This window comes from Canis lupus, chromosome 11 (assembly GCF_011100685.1).
Source record: "Canis lupus familiaris isolate Mischka breed German Shepherd chromosome 11, alternate assembly UU_Cfam_GSD_1.0, whole genome shotgun sequence".
Taxonomy (NCBI): Eukaryota; Metazoa; Chordata; class Mammalia; order Carnivora; family Canidae; genus Canis; species Canis lupus.
This window is the reverse complement of record NC_049232.1, coordinates 19,572,600-19,598,169: the sequence shown is the minus strand read 5'-3', so window position 1 is coordinate 19,598,169 and position 25,570 is coordinate 19,572,600. Positions and strand designations below refer to the sequence as shown.

General features: G+C 40.2%; 1 protein-coding gene across 6 annotated transcripts in view; it reads right to left on the bottom strand.

The window, feature by feature from the left end:
- The window catches only part of CDC42SE2 (CDC42 small effector 2), a 115,783-nt gene extending 111,580 nt beyond the window's left edge, over positions 1 to 4,203 (bottom strand). For 4 of the 6 annotated variants that reach the window (XM_038552094.1, XM_038552092.1, XM_038552091.1 and 1 more), the window contains exon 1: positions 4,066 to 4,203. The gene's annotated coding sequence lies outside the window, so the exon portion shown is untranslated. Of the gene's footprint in view, positions 1 to 3,703; positions 3,941 to 4,065 lie in introns of those variants that run through there. The other 2 variants (XM_038552096.1, XM_038552093.1) reach the window with 2 other exon arrangements.
- Between the last annotated feature and the right edge of the window lie 21,367 nt (positions 4,204 to 25,570).

Genomic DNA, 25,570 nt, shown 5'->3' with positions numbered 1-25,570 from the left:
GAATGTACAAAAAATTCATTTTTGCTTTATTAAGCAAAAAGTGAAAGTGTATTACCAAGCTAAATGGAACAAAATTATATGTTTTACTAAAAGATGTTTACAATAATTCAAAGATTTAACAAGAAATCTTAACATGAATTTCTAATTGGGTAAGCTATAAAATGGAAATATCGGTGATCATCATTTAGTCATTTTCAAAAACACCTAAATTTAACATGGAGTTACCTAATGCTTTCTAGGAAAAAAAGAGGGAGTTTGTTTTACTATAATCCATTTTGACTAAAACACATTTGCAGGTATTTTGTGTTGTCATGATAAAGACAACTTATTACCAAGTCTTTTGGCTTTCAGTTCAGAAACTCCCTTTGGATGGATTCCCACAACTCTTTCAGCTAAATCCTGCTCTGTTCATGATTTGTCAGTATTATAGAAAAGTTCAAGTATTCTTAAGCTTTGAAGTGAGGTAGCAGGATGCGTAAAGTTAATTATTAATAAGCTAAATTCCAAGTTTTTCCACGTGGTATGGAAGAAAAATCAAGATAAATTCCCTCACCTAACTAAGTATTAAGGATAAGCACACACACTCAGTTCTTCTCAAGAATACACAGGGAACCCATAATGTTCCTCTCAAAAGCACTACTAACATTTTCAATAAAATATTAAAATATTTCATGAGAACTGAGATTAAGAACACTGTAACAGATGAAAACTAACATGCATTTCCAATTGTGAGAAAAAACCTTAATATAAAGCATTAACAAAAGTACGCCAGACTCCTAAAGCAGATGAAAACCTCAATACTTCCAAAAAATGACACCTAGGACATAAAAATGTAATAGCAACCTGTCCTAGGGAATAAATGTGAGAAATTATTTGCAAATTGATACTCTCTAACAACCTATACAAACAAGAGCACAGCTGCAATGCTTTTTAAGGGCATCATTCTTTTTTTTTTTTTTTTAAGATTTTATTTATTTATTCATGATAGACATAGAGAGAGAGAGAGGCAGAGACACAGGCAGAGGGAGAAGCAGGCTCCTTGCCGGAAGCCCCACAGGGGACTCGATCCTGGAACTCCAGGATCACACCCCAGGCCAAAGGCAGGCGCTGAACCGCTGAGCCACACAGGGATCCCCAAGGGCATCATTCTTAATCCCTTCATTAACCACATCTGATAAAGAAAACACTTCGTAAAACATTCTCAAGGGTCTTTAAAAAAAAATTTTTTTTTTAACAAACTACCTACTCCCATCGTTTAACACACACATAAACCCCGAGGAAAAAAGCATCAACATTTCAAATACTCCAACAATTATAAAATGGAATGATCCTGGAATTTATTTAGACTCAAAGCATTATAAACTACTCCAAAGGAGAATTAATACTTCTAAAACACAGTATTTTTTAAGGTACAAAAACCTAACCATGGGTTCTTATTTCTTGAAAAAAATTTAACACGTCTCAATGCTGTTGACAGTCACGAACTCTGGTGACAAAATACACCAAGCATTTTTTACTCAACATATCACAGCTTGCTGACACTATTCTTTAAACATCGCTATTAACACCTACTATATTAGGTTTCTCATCAGCCCAGACTACCAGCAGTATATTGTCAAAGTAACTCTTCCTATAAGAAATATACATTTTTAAATACATCTACCATTAAAATTTAAGGGATTATTTTCCATATTACTCCCAAGCACAACAACCACAAAAAGCAAGCAGCCAATCTAAAAATCTGAAAGTTCTAACTGAAAGTACTTATTATCTTCAACAATGTATAAGGTGTTAACAAGTTAAAAAGGTTCACTGAAACTGAAATGCCATTTATGAAAAAGTTAATTTACATTATTTTGTAATGATCATAAAATGACATTGGAACCTTCTAATGAGGCCAAATAAAACAAGCACTTAAAAAAAAAAATCCTATGTGTATAAAGACAAAAGCAGGCAATGCAACCTTATGGTCAGAACTACTACAAACCACATTCTCTTTTTACTAAGCAGAGTTCCATCACAGTCGCAATACTAGTGGGGAAAGTCCAAATACGGAACCACAAATTATTACTAGTAGTCCTTCCCTTTTCAGCATGATCAAGTCAATATCATATTTACCTGTAAACAGTGACTAAAAGGTTAAAATAAAGCATCCAAATAGGTGGTTTATTTAAAACATTTGTTTTAAGGAATCCAGTGTTTCTCCTTGGGCATTTTTTTTTTAATAGAAAATGTTGTATAACAAAGATTATTTACAGGAAACAACCACAAATATATTACTCTTCAATAAATACAGTACCAAAATCATCCACTATGGAAGGAGGAAACAAAAAAATAGTTGTTAAACCTCTCCCTCCCTTCATTTTAAAATGTAGACTGATTTTACTAAAACCAGCAAAATGCAACCCAATCATCTCAGCCCTATGTAGTTATTTACTAACCTTTAAATAGACTTATGGATCTGCACTTCCTGCAGTCCACCTGCCAGCTTTCCCAACTTTAAGTCTACAGTGGGGGGTGTAAGTAAGACAGTCCTTACTTGCAACATCGATAATGAGGAAAGAACTTCACGCTCAGGTTAAAGCGATAATTGTGGGTTTTGTTTGCTTCTAGAAACTCAGCAACCAACACAGGTGCCAGTCCATAATGGGTGCTTAATGAATACCGGTTGAATAAACGGTAGAGTTTAATTAGTACATCAGTTTTCTTTTCCCCCTAACTTTAGACACCTCTAGCTCAAAAAAGCAAATGAAGACCAGGCCACCATGGTCCGCCAAAAGCACACTGCCTGCTTTATTCACAATGAAATAGACTTTGGCAGTCTCAGAACAAAACACAATCCAAGCACCTCTTCTTTAGTTCCTCAGTCTTTCACAAGAAATCAGAAATAACACTTAATTTCAAATAACAGAAAATGTCTACCTCCTCTTCCTCAAAATGAAAAATCCCACATTTCAACTACGTTTTCTACACTCCCAACACTGAGCACAGCTGATCATCAACACCATGTATACGTGTGTGTGTGTGTGTGTGTGTGTGTGTGTGTACAGTGGGTGAAAACAAGCATATAAACAGTAACTACATGTTGTTTCTGAACGCTTCTTCCTGGAGTCCAGAAGGTTTGTGTCTACGTTTTCCTACCTGTGAAATCAGTTCTGTGGTTTCAGGATCCGTTGGTTCATTCATTCAAATGTTTTACTGAGCACCTACGGTAAGCCCGGCTCTCTAACAACATGTGTCAATTCTGGAAACTGAACATCGTCACACCCAGTCCCCGTACAAAAAGCTTATCCTTTAAAATCATAGCCACTAAAAAGAAATCCCAATGTTGTTTCAAGTACACACGAAGTCAGCCCATCGGGGCTTTTCGGCTCTGAAGGCGGCATCGGCGAGCCGCTACCTACCACACCCGTTACCCCCCCCCCCCCCCGCCAAAAAAAAAAAGAAAAAGAAAATCACAACCGAAGCGGCAAGCGCGGGGTAAGACAACCTGTACGAGTCGCACGGGCTCCTGCGAGGAGGTGGTCAGCCAGGCTTTCTGTCCGCGGCCCAGGAGAAGCGCGGCGAGACCCGCTGCACGCCTCGGGCGACAGTCCCGACTCGGAGGCAGGGGTCCAGCGCCCCCACCTCACCTCACCCCACCCCGAAACCCTCACCCTGGAAAACCCCGGCTCTCTCCGCCCGCCCTCCGCGCCCCCCAGACCTGCGAAGTTGGGGGGAGCGGGGGGGTCTCTTCATGTCCATTTTACTGCAAGCTGGCCGTTGGCTCCCTCAGCCGCCCGCCCGTCCACGATTTTGAACTGAGCGTGTAAACCGGGTCTCGGAAGGACTGGGCAGAAAAACCCCGAGGGCAGGGTCCGCAGGAAGACCTCGCCCAGACCTGAAAAATGGAGCCGCAGGCTCAGCCCACAGCCCGCAGCCCGCAGCGCGCGGGGGGCAGGGCCCGGCCGCGCTTCCCCAGCGAGCCGGCGGCGGCGGCGGGGGTTCGAGGCTGCGGGCCCCCGCCCAGGAGGCCGCGAGGGAGGGGGGGCGGCGCGCGACCCAGGCCGGCGCCCCTGCACTCACCCGCGCCTTTGTCTCGGCCGCCGCTCCAGCCGCAGCCTCTCCCGGTGCCGGCTCCGCGGCTCCTGCCGCCCCCACGCCCGCAGCTGCGCTCCCCGGCGCGCTCGCCGCTTCCTGGCCCCTCCCTCCCCTGCCCAGGCTCGCGCGCGGGCGGAGCGAGAGGCGGCGCGCGCCCCGAGAGCCGCGGGAGGCCTGCGCCGCCGCGCAGCTGCCGCCGTCGCCGCGCCGGCCCCGCCCCCGGCCCCGCCCCCGGGCCCGCCCCCGGCCCCGCCCCGCCCCCGCCCGGCCCCGCCCCCCGGCCCCGCCTGGGCGTCGCGCTCCGCCGCGCGACCCCGCGACGCCCAGCGCCCCCCAGCTGCGCCGCCTGGGAAGCCCCGCTCCGAGGCGAGAGGAGGGCGGAGAGCCGGGGCTGCCGCCCCACGCGGGGAAGGACGCGCCGGAAGATGGCGACCACGGCCACGCGAGCCCCTCCTGGCCCCCCGCCCCGCGGCTGGCGCGGAGGGGCGGTGCCTGCGGCGGGAGGGGGACCGCGGCGGCTGCCGGGCGGGCGGGGGTCGGCGCGGAGCCCTGGGGCACGCCCCCGGCCTGTGGGGGGCGCCGCCGAGGAAGATGCCCTGGAATCCGCGGCCACCGCTTTTTCCTAGCGGAAACGTCAGGATCGGCGAATCTGCCCTAACTGGCCGGCTTCTTTCGGCCTAGAACTTCCAGCTGACATTTCTAGAGTGTGAGATTACTGGTCTCCTGGATCTCTGAGCCTTCTTTAGCTGTATCTTTTATATATCCCAGAAACCAGAAACACCTCTAGTAAGAGTGCCCGTCCGGCAGTCAACATTCCACCGACGCCGACAGTAAGTTTTAAGGCCTGCAACACTCGGAATGCGACGGCAGTGACAGAGACGTCCCCTCCATCTGGATTGACTGTATTAGTGCATATTAGTTTTCTTTTTTCCCCTAAGTTTACCATTCTCCCTTGCTTGGGTGCCTGCGTGACTAAGTGCCTCAGCGTCTGCCGTGGGCTCAGGTGGGGTCCTGGCTGGGGTCCTGGCATCCAGTACCTCGTTGGGCTCCCTACCCCGCGGGGAGCCGGCTCCTCCCTCTGCCTCTGCCTCTGCCTCTGCCCCTCTTTCTCTGTGTCTCTCATGAATAAATAAAATACAAAATCTTTTTTTTTTTTTTTAATTCTCCCTTGCTCAAAAAGCAGTTCATGACCTAGCCACAGTCCTTCTACCTAGTTGCTCAGAACAAATGCTTTATGGAGTCCTTGGCTCCCTTTCTTCTCTGATCTTCGCCCCCAGTCTGTCAGGCAAGCCTGACAAAATAAATCAGAATCAGACCAATCGGTGCATTACTTCCATCTTCTCTGACTTGGATCATACTTCAGTGACCTGCTAAATGGTCTCTCTGCCCATTAACTCAGTCTATTGTCAGAGCAACAACCAGAATATTCTCTTACAAGAAAAAGTCAGCTCCTGTCTCATCTGGCCAAAATCAGAGTCAGTGGCTCCCTTTTTCATTGTGTATAAAAGCCAAGGTCTTTACAGTGATCTACAAAGCCCTGGGTTTTGCCTTTTCCCTTCACCTGTCTCACTGTAGCTCCAATCACCCTTTCTTGCTTGAAAATTCCAGACACACTACTGCTTAGGTACATTTTTCCTCAGTGTCCACTCTCCTTTTAACTCCTTGCTCAAATCTCACCCTAACAGTGATGTTTAGCCGGACCACACTACTCATTTTTTAAAAGATTATATTTATTCATGAGAGACATACACAGAGAGACGAAGACACAGGCAGAGGGAGAAGCAGGCTCCCTGAGGGGGGCCTGGTGGGACTCCATCCAGGATGCCAGGGTTACACCCTGGGCCAAAGCCGCTGAGCCACCATCCCCCAGGACCACACCATTTAAAATTGAAACCACCCCAACCCTTTTTCTTTTCTTTCCATGACGCTTTAAACCTTACAACAATCTTTATTATTTATTTATATTGTATGTTTATCTTTTAATGCATGTCTTCCCCAATACAAGATGGAATTCCCTCTGTTCTGTTCAGCTGAGGTACCCCAGCGCATAGGGTAAATGAAAAAAAAAAAAAAAAGCTTAAATCCACTGAGATGATAAAAAGTGCAAGAAAAAAGACCAATTTTTTATTTTAAATTTGTTCTTGGTCCCAACCTATCAGTTAACCATAGATCCTTATCTACATTATAATATAAGCATTTTAATTTTATAGTTACCCTGAGTACAGTGAAAACTTGACTTTAATACAGTTTTTCTGACCAGGGATATCCTGGTATCCTAGTTCACTAAATAGGAATAACCTAATAAAGTAGAGGAAGCTTTCTGGCTTGAAATTCAAAGCCATATTGATTCTGAAAATTTCCTAGGGAAAAAAACAAACAAACAAAAAAAAAAACAGGAAATCCCTACAACTGCATGTGAATCTATAATTACCTCAAAATTAAAAGAAATGTAGGATGCTAAAACAAAACAAAACAAAACAAAAAACCCCCCAGAAAATCCCTAAACTTAATATATGTTTGTAACCCTTCATTTGAATCACAAATGTAGTCATTTTGTGTGAATGCCTTAAAAGTAACATTTCCTATCATTTATTCATAAAGGTTAACATTCATTATATAAACATTTTGTTTTCAGGTTTCCCCTATGTTTATAATACATCATATGCAATTGAATACCCTGATAATATCTAATTCAGTTGCTACAGCTCTCTTGCCACTAGAAAAAAAATTAATTAAGAATACAATTCTTGGGATCCCTGGGTGGCGCAGCGGTTTAGCGCCTGCCTTTGGTCCAGGGCCCGATCCTGGAGACTCAGGATCGAATCCCACGTCGGGCTCCCAGCATGGAGCCTGCTTCTCCCTCTGCCTGTGTCTCTGCCTCTCTCTCTCTCTCTCTCACTGTGTGCCTATCATAAATAAATAAAAATTAAAAAAAAAAAAGAATACAATTCTTGGGGATCCCTGAGTGGCTCAGCAGTTTAGCGCCTGCCTTCTGCCCTGGGCGTGATCCTGGAGTCCCAGGATAGAGTCCCACATCAGGTTGCCTACATGGAGCCTGCTTCTCCCTCTGCCTGTGTCTCTGCCTCTCTCTCTCTTATGCATAAATAAATAAAAATCTTTACCAAGAAATGATCCCCAACAAAACTAAGGGTACATTTGTGTCATAACAGATGGAAACATTAACACCAAGAACAATAAGCTTATGTTTGTCTATCCTTACTCATGACCTTAGATAGTTGCCACATTGACCTGGTTCTGCAATCTTTACTTCGTTAAATATATTTTCCTTTCAACACATAAAAGCACATGAATTTTTCCTGGAAGTATGGTATTAATATTTTAAAATCACTTTCCAAAATGTAGTACCAGCTGTTTCTCACATGTAGGAGAGATGGTGTCTGGCATCAGAGTCTGGAGTTGAAACTCTGCTACATAATTAGCTGGGTGACCTTGAGCAAGGTTCTTGATCTTTCAAATTGTGTCTTTTCTTCTAATTTAATGGGACCATAGTAGTACTTACCTCCAAGAATTGTTGTGAGAAATCCACAAGAGAACTCAACCAAAGTTCTTAGCCTTGGGCCTTGCACAAGCTAAATGCTGGTAAATGCCAGCTACTATCATTACACAAGCATATAATTAAGCTCATTGCCCTATATTTTTATGCTGAGAAAATGGCTCATAATAGGACGCAAATGGGATGGTTTGAGCTCTACATCAAGATAGTATAATATGCAATTAAATGAACATTCTTAAAGAGGCACTAACATGTCTTCTACCACCACCATGTGCCAGGCACTGTTCTAGGTAAAAAGGAAGCTAAGAGAAATAAGGCCCAGACCTAGAATAGCTTTACAGTTGAATGACAAAAGACATATGGTTAGCAAATAACTACTTTCAAAGTAGTATAACCATACATCCTGGTTTGTCTGGGACACCCCTTATCCTGTCTTAATAGATTTTTGTGCCTACTTTCATTCTCATTGTGTCCTGGTTTTGGCAATAAATTATGTGATCACCCCTAACCAGAAGTACGTATGGTGTGCTCAGAATACAGAGAAGGAATCATCAGTTCTGTGTAAAGCTATTGAGACTTACATTGCTCCTTGAAAGGAACATTTAAAGTGGCCAAGTGGACCAAAAGGAGGAAAGGCAGAAGGAAGATTTCATTTTTATTATTTCAAGTCAAAACCACAAAGCATTTATATACTTATTAATAAAGTTAGTAAATCATCTTGACCAATGTTACGTGAAATAGTGATTTTGTACTTTTTCCTAAAGATAGCAACACTGCAAGACACAAACAATATAACATGTACTCATTTATTTATACAATAAATATCAATTAAGCATCTATTATGTACACCTGGTCTGTCTTGGATGTGATAGAAGATAAAAAATTTTATAAGACACAGTTAAGCAGCATAAAACCTACTGGCAAACACCAAATACCTTAGCTGACAGTCAACATGATAATGAGATATAGAACACATGAAGTGTGATTTGGGGAGATCGAGAAAAATCAAGAAACATCTGAAACTTATTGAGAAAGGAGAAAATTACTAATTCAGAGGAGTATAATCTATGGTCCTTTCTGTGACAGAGCAGTCAAAGGTAGAAGAACATAGGTCAAACTTGGCTTCACACTTTTACCCAGAGCTGCCCCTTGCTGTTCATCAAACCACAAATATTCACTGAATGCCTGCTGTTTGCCAGGTAGCATACCAAGTGCTGTGGGAAAACTTGGTATAAAGCATGGTCTTTGTCCTTAATGAAATGTCATACAGCAACATTTGAATAATTAGACACCATTTAAAATTGAAACCACCCCAACCTTATGAATGCAGTGGAGGGGATCACTGAGGTCTGTATTGTCAGAGAAGGTCTCTTAGAGGGAAAAGAATTTGAGGTGGGTCTCTGGGAAAGAGGGAGTAGATCAGTGTTTTCTGTTTATTGCATACCTATGGTGGTATGGGGGATGATTTTAGGTGATACACTTAACAGGAGCAGGGGTGGAGTGGGCAAGCATGTGGAGAGGTAGTTTGGGGTACATGCAGCTCCAACACATAGCCTGAGATGTCTAGTTGACCATTGCACAATGCAGGGTTAAAGACACAGTTGAAAATCCATGTTTAATTTTTGACTCTCCACAAAATTAACTAATAGCCTACTGTTGACCAGAAGTCTTACCTATAGCATTAACGGTCAACTAACACATATTTGTTTGGTTTTTATATAGAGAGAGAGCATGAGCAGGGGAAAAAGGGGCAGAGGGAAAGGGAGAAAGGGAATCTTAAGGAGGCTCCACACTCAGCTCAGAGGCTGACACGGGGCTTGAGATCATGACCAAGAGTCCAAAGCTTAACCGACTGAGCCACCCAGGCACCCCATAAAACATTTATTTTGTATGTCACATGTATTTATAATGTATTCTTAGACTTCAGTAAGCTTGCGAAAAGAAAATGTTATTATGAAAACCCTAAGGAAGAAAAAAAAATCCTAAGGAAGAGAAAATATATTTGTAGTACTGTACTATATTTATTGAAAACAATCCATCAATAAGCAGACCCACACAGTTCAATCCCATGATGTTCAAAGGTCAACTGTAATTGCATTAAAGCCCCTCAGCTCAAAACAAAAACCAAAAATAAAACAAAACAAAAATAAAAACAAATATTTGGAATTGTAATAAAAATGCCTGCCCCTGGGGACAACTAGAAAAGAAGAAAGGATCTTTCTGAGAATCATTATGCTATTTCAGGTTAGAGATTACCAATGATTAAGAATTTCTTTTTCTTTTTTCTTTTTTCTTTTCTTACAGTTAACATCTATATATGGCAGGTAATTCAGATTTTTCACATAGGATAGTGAGAAGAGTTCCCTTGGTACATTTTTTAATGTTAAAATGTAATGAAAATGTTAAAATGTAATGAAAATGTTAAAAATGACTCAGCTGTAAGAAACCTCTCAAGTAAACAATAGTAGCAATAAAGAAAAACGGGATGTGGCACTTAGGAGAGCACAAAGTTTGACCAACAAAACTTCAGTAACTAGCACTTAATGAAAGGTGAGTTCAGGGGATCCTTGGGTGGTGCAGCGGTTTAGCGCCTGCCTTTGGCCCAGGGAGACCCGGGATTGAGTCCCATGTCGGGCTCCCATGTCGGGCTCCCACGTCGGGCTCCCACGTCGGGCTCCCACGTCGGGCTCCCACGTCGGGCTCCCGGTACATGGAGCCTGCTTCTCCCTCTGCCTGTGTCTCTGCCTCTCTCTCTATCTCTGTGACTATCATAAATAAAAATTAAAAAAAAAAAAAAAAGAAAGAAAGAAAGGTGAGTTCTCAGGAAGAGCAAGGGCCACAGTGGATTTTGAGCTTAGTACTGGCAGACTGGTATATGAGAGTGGGGAAAGAATCCAAGAGGCAGGAACCGAGAGACTGAGGTCCACACTGTGCTGGGAGGAACCTGCACCTTGAGGAAGCTCCTTGGCTCAGAGAAATCATTATAATTTGCCCCAGTGACCTGTTAGGAAGCCATTCTTTGCAATTTACTAGGGCTTCAGCAAGAGGAGACATGGAAGCTCCAACATACCTCAAAATGTCTGGACACTGCTACCCTTCAAACAGGTGGGACAGAAATGTTACAGTTTCACCTAACCACACTTAACCTTAGTGTTGCTTTCACAAAGAAAGTTTATGATGAGTAAGATTTGAGGGTAAAATCGGAAGAAAGAGAAAGCAGCACAAAGTAATCTTTCATGTCCCACCCTCCATTCCTTCCCTGGCAAGTGTTACTACCTGAGAGTAATACAGCTCTTGCTTTTGTCCCTGTGACTACCAAAGCTAAGTAGCTGGGAGACTTCTGATATTTTGCTTTGTGCCACTGTGGTGGGATACACGCCCTACATAATCCCCAGGACTACAGTGGGCAGATTGCGGAAAATGTACCACCCACACCCCCCGACCCCCCATATGCTGTTCTCTCATTCCTGGAACCTGTGACTGGGACAAGATACTCCCATGATTATGTTATGTTATATTTCATAGTTGACCTTAAAATATTATTATTTAGGTAAGCCCCATTTCATTTAAGTGCAAGAGCACTTAAAGTAGAGACTCATCTACCACTAGTGGCAGAGGGAGAATTCAAAGAAAATCAAAGCAAAAAGAAATTAAATCAAATCGATTTGAATTGAATTCAAATTTAAAAAGACTTGATAAGCCATTGCCAGCTTGAAAATGGGGTATGCAACACCTGACAAGGAATACAGTCTGTCTCCAGAAGCAGGGAATGGCCCCTGGTGGACAGCCACAAGGAAACAGGGACGTAAATCCTATACCCACAAGGAGCATGAATACTAAGAACAACAATAATGTACTTGAAAGCAGATTTTTCTCTCATAGTCTCCAGATGAGAGCTCAGGCTTGCTGGCACCTTGATTTCAGCCATGTGATAACTGTCAGCAGAGAATTCAGCAATGACATGCTGGACTTCTGACCTACAGATTATAGGAGCTAATAAATGGGTGTTGTTTTAAGCCACTAATGGTAATGTGTCACACAGCATTAGCAAAGAAACCACCTTTGCTGAATTAACCCTTTTCTAGACAGGCTGTGAGGTGGCCTTCCGGGTTCAAGAGTGTATCTTAGTTTCCATTCTACTGTCAATCCATAAGACAAATGGATCAATACTCAGGCATCAGTAAACAACTGTTGGTCATTTATGATTACATGGGGGTGTGGATAACCATGGGAAGACTGGAATTCCTGATAATTTGGCATATGAGAGACTTAAATGTTATTTTCATTTAGGTGACAAAGAACATAGAAACTTATTTTGAAGTAACAGGCTGGTAAGACCTCACAACTGTGCGTGTTATTAGAGTTTCTGGTAGCATATGGTGCCAGTCTCTGAAAAGGAAAGGTAGACAAGAGTGTTGTCTAGTAGAAAGAGAATGACCTCTAAAGTCAGGTACATATGAGTAAGTTTCATTGATAGTAGCTGTCTGATCATGGGCTTTGAGCCCCAATCTACCTATATTAGAATAGGAATAACACCTATCTAGTAAGATTTGGGGAGAATTAAATGAAACAGGCCATGTAAAATCTCAGTGCCTGCAGCACAGTAGACTATGAATTAATTTGTCTCCTCTATTAGAGTGGAAATTTTCTCACATCTTCCTTGCGGTGTTTTTAAAGTACAAGAAACTAAATTATAGCATATACCAGAGTAATGCTATCTTACAGAAATATAATGCATGCCACACATGTAATTTTAAACTTCCTAGTCGCTACATGAAAAAAAGTCAAAGTAAGCATATAAAATTAGTTTTAATAATATACTACCTATGTACATAAAATATGTTAAAAGATACTGTCATTCCAACATGCAACCAACATAAAATTATATTAATAATGTATCACACTTTTCAAACTAAGCCTTCAAAGTTGTTTATTTTTATACTTATAGCACAACTCATGTTACTTTTTTTTTTTTTAAGATTTTATTTATTTTATTCATGAGACACAGAGAGAGAGAGAGAGAGAGAGAGAGAAAGAAAGAGACACAGGCAGAAGGAGAAGCAGGCTCCACACAGGAAGCCCGATGCGGGACTCCAGGATCACGCCCTGAGCCAAAGGCAGATAGATGCTCAACCACTGAGCCACCCAGGCATCCCTATAGCCATGTTTCAAATGCTCAATAGTAGCACATAGCTAATGGTTACAATACTGAGGAGCTCAGTACTAGATCTCTAAACAAATATCTCAAAATATGCTACTTTATTCTTTGTTCATTCTAAAATAAACATGAATAGGTGATAAACAGATAATTATAAATACATGAGGACACACATGCATATATATCACACCCTGGTACATATCAAACCCAGATTTTTTTTCTTTTTTCTTTTTTTAACCATCAGTTCTTAGTTACAGTGAGCTACACTTCAATCAGAGGATTAAGGTAGAAGTGGTACATGGCTTTCTAATTTCAAATTCCAAAAATACTACAAATCCCAACTATATAGCCAATGTAAAGTAAGACCAGGCAACCAGGATAGCTAGATTAAAACAAAATTCTATCTTGCACAAAAGAATACAGGTTGGTTCTTATAGTAACTTTAGTCAAGGATTACATATTTATTTTCTTCACTTTTCCTTTGAAGAGGCTGGACTAGACCTTTGGATTCCACATAAGCTTGTTTTTTCTTTCTACCATTTCTTTCAATATCTCCATTACTGAGAATGAAGACTAAAGCATATTAGAAATGGTGGGAAATAAGAGTCACACACAGCAGCCACCTAAAGTCGCATAGAAAATCTGTAATACTTCTACTAGGATCTTCAATCTTCTACTTGGATCTTCAATCCACTAGAGTGGATACACTTAGAAACACACACACACACATCCAAATACACTTAACATGTGTAATAATACAAGATGGAATGCTGAAAGGGACCGAGAAATTCCAAAAAACACATCATGAATATATGTAAGAATAAAATCCCTATCAGTGGGGATGAGGGAAGGTTTCCTAGATAAGTATCCAACATGAGAGGTTTTAAAAAATGGTCTTTAAAGAATGGTTAATAGAGCTCGATGTAATTCAACAGATAATATGCTGCTACCAACTGTGCAGCAGGTCCCATAGTGGAAATTGAGTAATGAACTCTGCACTTAAGCTGGTGGGATGGGGATTGAGAATTGTGGAAGACAAAGAAAAACCAGCTATGGATTCTAACAGCTCTTTGCACTGTCCATCTCTTCTGACTGCATGCTACCTCTGAAGTCTTCCCAAGTTCTACCTCTTATACCCACAAACAACTTTTTGCTTCTTCTCTGTTTCTGACCCTGCACGTATAATATAACTCTTGGTCTTACCTTGTTCTGGCTGTGAGATGAGCGTTTCATCTCTGACCTCTGCCCTGTAGCCACATGCAGACCCTGCCTACCCTTGGTCTGGCTCTAGCTCTAACTAGGAAGCTGCTGAATTAAGAAGCTGCCACCACAGCTTCCGGCTCCAGCATTACTATAGTGTGAAGAGGAAGTTGGGCACAGTTGCTAAGTATTATCATAGAGATATCTCTGGCAGAGGGCATTTGATTTAGCCTGTAAGGATCCAGAAAGGATTCCAAAAGGAGCAGATGCTTGAGAGGGATTATCCAAAAATGAGAGGAAGGATCAGATTGTTTTGCAATAGAACAAAATGTATGAAATCAGGGAGAGATGGGAGCGTGACGCCTTTACACAATGAGGGAATGAATGCAGGGTCAGAGAATGGTGCTTGTGGGCATGGAGAGGAAATGATGCTGTACCTACAGAAAGATACTATGTAGTACTAAGGAGTTTGGCTTTATATAGGAGATGATAATAATTAGCACAAAAGGGCAAAATGCATGAATCATATTAAGAATAAAGTTTATGTATATGGCCATATCATTAAAGTATCACATATAACCTTTGAACTTTAAAATATTCCTGCTTCAATTACTTCCTTGATAAACTCCATACAGCATTTGTTCATAAAGGATGGTATGTGAAAACTTGAAATGGAATTTATAGTATCTATATGGTTATTTTATGCTCATCTGTGTGCTTCTAATAAATCATCAGTATATTGTGGAGGTTGACTTATTCCTGGTTTATTTTCCATTAATATGAACAATTTTGTATTAACTAGAGTTATCTCCTTAGGAACAATTGCTCACATGTGGGCTTCAATGGGCACTGTCAATTATATGAGTTATTCTGCTATTCATGTATCATCCCCAAGACAATTTTTTTTATTTTTCTCTTTTCTCACAATGAAGCATTACACATTCCGCTCTACTAAAAAGTAGGTTAAATGCAAAGAGGAAAACTATAAAAATATCTTAAAAGAGGTTGATGCCTTAAAGGAGAAAGGAAATTAACTTTTTTTGAAGGGGGGATATTAACATTTTGACCATTTGACAATTTCATGGTAATTTCTTAAATGGAAAAAAGATGAAAGATTTTTTTTTTAAAGATGAAATTAACTTTTTTTGAAGGGGGGATATTAACATTTTGACCATTTGACAATTTCATGGTAATTTCTTAAATGGAAAAAAGATGAAAGATTTTTTTTTTAAAGAAATGACTATCTTTAGTAAAAAGAATGATCTCCACGGTGATTTCTTGCTATAGAAAAGTAAAAAGAACTAAAGGGGGCTTATTATAGCTTTTTGCTCCAGGTAAGACCTGCCCACCAAGAAATAATTTCAGTCCTACTTCCATATGCCATTAACTAATAAACTGTCAATCAATCAGACAAATATATAAAGCATTAAAATAAGTCATCTATTTGTTAAGAATTCTGATAAATGGCTATAGTGCTATTCATCATTTCTTCACTTGTTTTTAATAGTTTTATTGCATCTGTATATTCTTTAAAAGCACATTTAAAAAAAATTAATGGACTTCTTTTTAGTAGTTTTAAGTTTACAGAAAAATTGAGTGGATCCTACAGAGAGTTCCCACACAGCCCTCATCCTCCCAACCTATTATTAACATCTTTCGTTGGTGTAGAATGTTGTTATGATAGGTTTTTTTTTTTTTTTAAGATTTCTTATTTATTCATGAAAGACACAGAGAGAGAGGCAGAGACATAGGCAGAGGGAGAAGCAACCTCCATGCAGGAAGCCCAATGTGGGACTCAATCCTAGGACTCCAGGATCACACCTAGAGCCAAATGCAGACACTCAACCACTGAGCCATGCAGGTGTCCCATGATAGGTAATTTTTTTTTTCATGATAGGTATTTTTTAAACAAAGTTTTAAACTTCTCTCTACAGCTCTTGGATATTTTCTGTTAGGTTTATTCCTACAGACTTGATATTCTTTTTTTTTTTTTTTAAGATTTATTTACTTGGGAGAGAGAGAGAGAGAGAGCATGTGAGTGCACACACATGCAGGCGTGAGATAGGGGACGGACAGAGGGAGAGAATCTTAAGCAGACTCCTTACTGAGCACTGAGCCCCACCAGGGCTCAATCTGAGGACCCATGAGATTGTGACATGGGCGAAAACCAAGAGTCAGAGCTTAACTGACTAAGCAACTCAGGTGTCTCTGATATTCTATAATATTACTGCAAATAGTTTCTTCTTTTTAATTACATTTTCTAGATGTTTGGTGCCAGCATATAGGAATGAAACTTTTGTCTTACATCTGACATCATATTAATTTGTGGATTATTTGGGGTTTTCCATGTAAATAGAATCAACTGCAAATATTGACCATCTTACTTCCTTCTTGCCAAACCTTATGCCACCACAGCAGTTAGGACATCCAATGTAAGATTTAATAGAAAAGATTACCTTTCTCTCATTCTCATTTTTAAAGAGAATACTTCTAATATTTTCTCACTTAGTATAATGTTTGCTCTAGGTTATGTATAAATATCATTTATCACATAAAGGAAAATGAGGAAGTAGACCCAACATATATGTAATTGGTATAGTACTGGTATTCTCAAAAGTATGCATCCCCCATAAAAAGGAGCAACTTAAGTATTTAAGAACATAAATCAGGAAAACTTTTTCTCCATATTAAAGGTAATTTACCTTTGACTCTACTATGAACCAACCAACATGAGACATAACCTAGCAAAAAAGTTACTGAGTATCAAAGATAAAGAAAGAAAACTGGTGTGCCAGATAAAAGTTTAAGTCACAATGACTGTTTCAGATTCCTTCCTAACCTTGCTTAGAAGACAGTAAAATAGTGTCCTCAAATAACTCAAAGTCCTCAAGGAAAGAAAGTGTGACTCAAGAATTTTATGCCCAGTAATTACTACTCGGAATTATACTTCTGAACATGGCGGAATCCAGGGAATTCTTCAACAAACTACTTGAGGATTTACTTTCAGACAACTGAGAGATAAATGGAAACACTTTGGCAAAAGGACAAAGTATGCAATATTGAATTCATTTAGCTATGAAAATAGAACAAAAGTTTACGGTTAAAGAAAAACATAAATGTCACAAACTAATGTTAAAGTAATGCTACCTTTAACAAAAGTCAGCACAGGAAATTTTAAAAAGGTATAGGTTCAAATAATACATATGAGAAAATTCATCTGGCATTAGTATTTTTAAAAATCTTTTCAGGTGGGACACCTGGGTGGCTCAGCGGTTGAGCATCTGCCTTGGGCCTAGGGTGTGATCCCAGGATCCGGGATGGAGTCCCACATCGGGCTCCTTGCAGGGAGACTGCTTCTCCCTCTGTCTATGTCTCTGCCTCTCCCTGTGTGTGTCTTTCGTGAATAAATAAGTAAAATATGTATTTTTTAAATCTTCCAGGAGATTCTACTATGCAGCAAAATTTAGGAACAACTACCCGATAGAAATCTGACAGTCACTTTCCTGTTTAAGCTTCCATGGTAAATACAGAAAACACGGTTAACTTCCACCAGTCTCAGGACTATTGAACAAGGAGATAGCAGTGGTAACAATCTTTATGTTAAATTGTCTATGAGAAAAAAGTATTTTTTTTCTTCTTGTTATGACACATTGTTTTAACATACAGTCTCAGCAAGAACAGGCTGTTCTTGACTATGAATGTTGCCAATTGTTATAGAAGTCATTAACAAAGTTTACATTGAATAAATCCAGCCAGGATACTCTGAACCCAGAACATCCATAACAATGATGGAGACTGACAAAAGAACAGTCAGCATGGTACAGACTCAAAACAAATACATTAAAAAACAAAACACAAAACAAAACAAAACAAAACAACTCAGAAATAATCACCTGTAAGCTCTGGTATCCAGAAATATCCACCAAATTCAAGAATATTTTGGAGGAACAGGGGACTAATAGAGCCTTGACTTTTCTTTCCTGTACCTAAAATTTTCTTATTCCATGGTGGGTTTGCTCATCAGCCTATTTGCTTGTCTGGGGTTTTGCTCTATAGAAGCAGCAAGATCTATTCCAAATATTTGTTGTTGTTGTTGTTGTTGTTGTTGTTTTTAATTTTTTTAAATTTATTCATTCATGAGAGACATGCAGAGAGAGAGAGGCAGAGACACAGGCAGAGGGAGAAGCAGGCTCCATGCAGGGAGCCCTGATGTGGGACTCAAGCCCAGATCCCCAGAATCAGGCCCTGGGCTGAAGGCAGCGTTAAACCGCTGAGCCACCCTAGCTGCCCCTATTCCAAATATTTGTATCAACCCACCAGGCTGGCTACAATTCTGAGCCATTAGTACTCAATAACTTTGTTTTTCTCCTACATTTTCTCTGTATACTATTGGAATAGCTCCTACCATCCGTTATGACGGCTGCCCCTGTAATTCTAAATCATCAGCTTTAGCCATAAAGAATACACATTCACATGTATGTTTGTTTTTCTAGTAGAAAAACTACCCAGTTTCCTTTCTGGAGTGAATCTATCTTTTCAGAGTGACTTGCATACTTTCACATTTTGAGGACTAGTGGATCCTGCTGCTGTGACCTAACCCCTTAGGACTTGCATTTCTCAGCAGCCCCTCTTGCTCCTGGGATCATGGAAACCTGTGGCCACTCACTCACCCTGAGGTTAGCAGACAACTTGGGCTTCTGCCTCCCTGGGGCTTAAGACACCAGGCCCAGTCCAATTTCCATTTTTTAAAATGTTTTGGGGCACCTGTGTGGCATGCTCTGTTAAGCAGCTTACTCTTGGTTTCAGCTTAGATCATGATCTCAGGGTCCTGAGATCCAGCCCCACAGAGGGAGTCGGCTTGAGATTCTCTCCCTCTGCCTCTTCCTTCATTCTCTCTCTCTCTCATAAATAAATAAATAAATAAATAAATAAATAAATAAATAAATAAATAAATAAGTTTTAAAAAGAGATAACATCCTTTCTGTGCTTAAAATGAATGTTTTCTGTAGTTGTAAGTGCAGCCTTTTCTATTTTGCATTAAGTCAAGCTTGCAAATTATATTGCTTAAATTTCCTTACCCTTCTGTTTTTTATATCTATTTATTTTATCAATTTCAAAAGAAATCCAATCATGAAATGGGCAGAAGACATAAACAGAAATTTCTCCAAAGAACATATACGCATGGACAACAAGCATGTGAGAAAACGCTCTGCATCACTTGCCATCAGGGAAATACACATCAAACCCACAATGAGATACCATCTCACACCAGTGAGAATGGGGAAAATTAACAAGGCAGGAAACTACAAATGTTGAAGAGGTTGTGGAGAAGGGGGAACCCTCTTGTACTGTTGGTGGGAATGCAAACTGGTATAGCCACTCTGGAAAACAGTGTGGAGGTTCCTCAAAAAGTTAAAAATAGAGCTACCCTATGACTCAGCAATTGTACTACTGGGTATTTACCCCAAAGATACTGATGTAGTGAAATGCCAGGACACCTGCACCCCAATGTTTATAGCATCAATGTCCACAATAGCCAAACTGTGGAAGGATCCACAATGTCCTTCGACAGATGAATGGATAAAGAAGAGATGGTATATATATATACACACACACACAATGGAATATTACTCAGCCATTAGAAAGGACGAATACCCACCATTTGCTTCGACGTGGATGGAACTGGAGGGTATCATGCTGAGTGAAATAAGTCAATCAGAAAAGGACAATCATCATATGCTTTCACTCATACATGGAATGTAAGAAGTAGTGAAGGGGACTATAAGGGAAAGGAGAGGAACTGAGTGGGAAAAATTAGAGAGGGAGACAAATCATGAGAGACTCCTAACTCTGGAAAACAAACAAAGGGTTGCGGAAAGGGGAGGTGGGTAGGTGGATGGGGTAACTGGGTGATGGGCACTGAGGAGGGCACTTGATGGGATGAGCACTAGGTGTTATACTATATGTTGGCAAATCGAACTTAAATAAAAACATACTTAAAAAAATATCAAAAGAGGTGGTTTAATATCACCAACTATGGTTTTGATTTAGTGTAATGTCAGTTTTATCTCTTAAGTCTATACATACTTGGAATTTTATATCTTCCTAGTGAACTAGACCTGGACCTTTTATTATTATTATTAATTATTATTATTATTATTATTACTTTAAGATTTTATTTTTAAGTGATCTCTATACCCAATGTGAGGCTTGAATGCACAAGCCAGAGATCAAGAGTCACATACCCTACCAACTAGGCCAGCCAGGTGCCCCTGGACCTTTTATTATTATTAAGTGTTTTTCTATCCCTAATAGTAACTTTTCACTTTAAATCTTGATAATTCTTATTTTTTTTTAATTTTTTTATTTATTTATGATAGTCACAGAGAGAGAGAGAGAGAGAGAGAGAGAGAGGCAGAGACATAGGCAGAGGGAGAAGCAGGCTCCATGCACCGGGAGCCCGACGTGGGATTCCATCCCGGGTCTCCAGGATCGCGCCCTGGGCCAAAGGCAGGCGCCAAACCGCTGCGCCACCCAGGGATCCCCAATCCTGATCACTCTTAAAGCTACATCAGTTTTTGGTTAGTATTTGTGTGGTTTAATTTCTGCCATTCTTTTGCAGAGAGAGAACTTCAAGATCTCCACTCAAAACAATGAGAGTTTACTGAATTCCACAGCCACTTTAGTCAGCACATTGAAACTCAGGTCCAGGGATGCCTGAGTGGCTCAGTGGTTGAGTGTATGCCTTAGGCTCAGGGTGTGATTCCGGGGTCCTGGAATCAAGTCCTACATCAAGCTCCCCAAGGGAACCTGTTTCTCCCTCTGCCTGTGTCTCTGCCTCTCTCTTGTGTCTCTCATGAATAAATTAAAAAATAAAAAACAAAAAACTATCAAGTCCACTGTTATCTGGCTTCCATTGTTGTTGTTGGGACCTAACTGTGGCTCCTTTAAAGGTATGCACTTCAGATATGAGCTCGAGAAACAGGAAGTCCAGCTCAGACAATCCAGAGCAACTGTTCCTAGATCAAAGTCCTCTTTCTCATGTACTGAGATTATGAACCTCCTGGGCTAACCGAGAAACACAAACTTGATCTATAAGCAACTTTAACTTTTTTGGACATCAGAACCTCTTCGTTTTCACCAAGAATTTTTGCTTCAGAAATGAAAAAGTACTGAGATCAAGATTGGTTACCTAATTCATATGCCCTGTACAAAATGAAACCGTGAGGCTACTTATTAAAAATCGTAAGAGGGATCCCTGGGTGGCGCAGCGGTTTGGCGCCTGCCTTTGGCCCAGGGCGCGATCCTGGAGACCTGGGATCGAATCCCACATCGGGCTCCCGGTGCATGGAGCCTGCTTCTCCCTCTGCCTGTGTCTCTGCCTCTCTCTCTCTCTCTCTCTCTCTGTGACTATCATGAATAAATAAATAAAATCTTTAAAATAAATAAAAAATAAAAATCGTAAGAAAAAATAAACTCACAATTATATGCAGTGGGAAAAAGACAGTCTCTTCAACAAAATGGCATTAAGAAAGCTGGAAAGCTATGTGTAAAAGAATGAAACTGAACCACTCTCTTACACCATACATAAAAATAAACGCAAAATAGATTAAGGATCTGAATGTGAGACCTGAAAACATAAAAATTTTATTTTTTTAATTTTTTATATATTTTTTTATTTATGATAGTCACAGAGAGAGAGAGAGAGAGACAGAGACAGAGACAGGCAGAGGGAGAAGCAGGCTCCATGCACCGGGAGCCCGATGTGGGATTCGATCCCGGGTCTCCGGGATCACGCCCTGGGCCAAACCGCTGCGCCACCCAGGGATCCCCATAAAAATTTTAGAAGAGCGCACAGGCAGCAATTTCTCTGACGTTGGCAACACTTTTGTAGATATGTCTCTTGAGGCAAGAGAAACAAAAGCAAAACACTACTGGGATTTCATAAAAATAAAAAGCTTCTGCACAGCAAAGGAAATAATCAACAAAACTAAAAGGCAACCTAAGAAATGGAAAAAGATATTTGCAAATGACATATCCAATCAACAGTATCCAAGATATATACAGAACTTGGGATCCCTGGGTGGCGCAGTGGTTTAGCGCCTGCCTTTGGCCCAGGGCGCGATCCTGGAGACCCGGGATGGAATCCCACGTCGGGTTCCCGGTGCATGGAGCCTGCTTCTCCCTCTGCCTGTGTCACTGCCTCTCTCTCTGTGTGTGACTATCAAAAAAAAAAAAAAAAAAAAAAGAACTTATATAACTCAACACCAAACAAATTAAATAATTCAATTAAAAATGGGGCAGAAGACATACAAAACAACAACAACAAAACAAAACAAAGAAGATATACAGATGGCCAATAGACACATGAAAAGATGCTCAACGTCACTTATCAGGGAAATGCAAATCAAAACCACAATGAGGGCACCACGGGTGGCTCAGCGGTTTAGCGCCACCTTCGGACCAGGGCCTGGTCCTGGAGACCCAGGATCGAGTCCCACGTCGGGCTCCCTGAATGGAGCCTGCTTCTCCCTCTGCCTGTGTCTCTCTCTCTGTGTGTCTCTCATGAATAAATAAATAAAATCTTAAAAAAAAAAAAAAGCCTCAATGAGATGTCACCTCATACCTGTCACAATGGCTAAAATAAAAAAGACAAGAAACAAGTGTAGGAAAGGACGTGAAGAAAAAGAAACCCTCATGCATTGTTAATGGGCATGCAAACTGGTACAGCTACTAGGGAAAATAGTATGTAAGTTCCTGAAAAAAGTAAAAATAGAACTGCTCTATGAGCCAGTAGAGTATTGTAGAGCCAGTAAATACTACTGAGTATTTACTCAAAGAATATGAAAATAACTAATTTGAAAAGATACATGTGCCCCTATGTTTCCTGCAGCATTATCTATAATAGCCAAATTACAGAAATAGCCCAATGTCCACCAACTAATAAATTGATAAAGAAGATGTTGTATATATATAAATAAATACAATGGAAAAATATATACAGTGGAATATTACTCAGCCATAAAAAGAATAAAATCTTGCCATTTGTCGCAACATGGATGGAGTCAGAGTATAATACTAAGTGAAATAAGCCAGTCAGAGAAAGACGAGTGCCATATGATCTCACTCATATGTGGAATTTAAGAAACAAAACAAATAAGCAAAGGTAAAAAATAAAAGAGAGAGAGAAACAAAAAAAAACAGACTCTTAACTATAGAGAACAAACAGATGGTTGCCAGAGGGAAGGTAGGTGGAGAGATGGATGAAATAGTTAATGGGGATTGAGAGTACACTTAATCACGATGAGTGCTGAGTAATGTACAGAATTATTGAATCACTATATTGTACAACTGAAACGAACACTGTATTTTAACAACACTGGAAAATAAACAAATAAATAAACAAATAAGAATATCAAGACAGCAGTAGCAAAATGTTAAACCAAGTTTAGGATTTTTCTGAACCTGCAAACCTGTGTGACTTCACAAGTTGCACATCCATGATGCTGGCCTGAGTGAGACAGACTCTGCTTGCTGATGTGCTCTATTACTCTTTGGCACAAACAGAGCCATTTGTTGCATTACGACTTCAATGAAATTCAAAGGAAAAGAAAGCTGACCACAAGAAAGGAATCCTAAAACTTTAGAAAGAAATTGATAACCTTCTTGCAAACATACACAGACTTTTTCTAGAAAGTATATATAAACAAATGAATTGTTACAACTCTCAGCTATTGATTTCGGAAGTTAACTCATCCCTAATTGTACTAAATAAGCAGAAGTGTGACAGTGAAAAGACTCATTTACTACAACTATGAATTTAGAAGAGGGTGTACCGAGGCAGAAGGAAGAAAGAATCCAGAATTCAATTCTGTTTTCTGAACATTTATCTATAACTAACATCCATCCTTTAGATTTCAGTGTGAAAACAATAACTTAGAGGAAATAAATGCATTCTAGCAAGGAAACTGTAGTGGTGAGATCTGTGGAATGTTGGAGTATCAAAGCGAATTAAAATTCAGATATCTAATAAGATACCACGCTTTCAGTAGGTTAGACAAATAAAAAGCAATATCATTCATTCATTCATTCGTTCATTCAACAAATGTTTATTGAGTGCCTACTATGTGTCAAGTAGAGAGATAGTAAAAAATAAGATTGTATATATATGCACTGGAGATTAGTGCTAAAGAGAAAAAAAGTGGGTAAAAGAAATATGGAGCAAAGAGGAATTGAAATATTATTTTATAAATTTTAAAGATTTTATTTATTTGAGTTGTGCCAAGAGGTAGATGACATGCTGCTTGTGAAGGGACTGGCATTACACCTCATTGCTGGACACAGATGAGAACTTCTGCCAAGATTCAGCAGTTCAGCTATGATCTGTGACTTTGGGGATGTCCTCAGGGGCAGGTCCCCTGTCCCTGAGGGTCATAAGGGATAGGGAGGAAGACAGTTATGCAGAAAGGGCAGGTGATACTGTCGAGGAAGGATGTGTGGACTCTCTCTCTCTCTCTCAAATAAATAAAATTTTTAAAAACAAAAAAAGAAATCAGATGTACAGTTTGAGAGATAATCAGGCAAAAATATAGATAAAAAGAAAGGTAAGAAGTAGAGAAACTCAATACTGCTATGTTTATGAAGGAACAGAATGGAAAAGTAGTTTATATACTCTGCTAAGCATAACATAATAAAAATCCCTAAGATAGGGACGCCTGGGTGGCTCAGTGGTTGAGCATTCTGTCTTCTGCTCAGGGCGTGATCCCAAGGTTTGGGATCAAGTCCCACATCGGGCTCCTTGTAGGAAGCTTGCTTCTCCCTCTTCCTCTGCCTATGTCTCTGTCTCTGTGTGTCTTTTGTGAATAAATAAATAAAATATTTTTAAAAATCCATAAGATAAAAAAAAATCCATAAGATAAATTTTGAAATTCAGAAAAATGTTGCATAAAACAGAGAAAAGTTTAAAGTCTGTAACTAAGCCTATAAGAAAGAAAAATTCATAGGTGCCAGAAATAAAAGATAATTCATTTCTGGAGTGGGAAATGTATTAAATGCTACTAAGGCAAATTACTGGATACAACTGTTAACACTAAGAGCTGGAGGCTGGGGTGTAATAATCTTAGGAGAACATAACAGCTTTGGCCCTTTCAAAGAAGAGATATGGAACTGATACTTCCTATAATAAGAAATGACCTGTGGGAGAGTTTCCCCTCTGGGTAGACAAACTGTCAAATCAGAGAAACATCAAGGAAGTTTGCTCTGAACAGGACTCTGGGATAGAGATCTCCACTCCCCCACTGAAAAACAAAATGTTAAGTTAAGCTTTCCTCAGATGTGGAATCTGATTTTATTCTATCCCTATGGTGAGAGAACTCTCAGTCTAGTCATTAATATTAATACTGGTGCTGGACGCCAGTGAAAAACACTTAGCGTGCGGGGCAGTAGCAAATCCGAAACTGCTCTATAGGGATACTTCTTCAAAAACGATCACATGAATTTTGTACTTGAGGTTCCCAATAAAAAAGGCAAATCTGCTCAAGATACACAATAAAAAATGACAAAACATCTACATTATGTCCACGAAAACCCAAAAAACAGGAGAATAAAAAAAAAAAAAC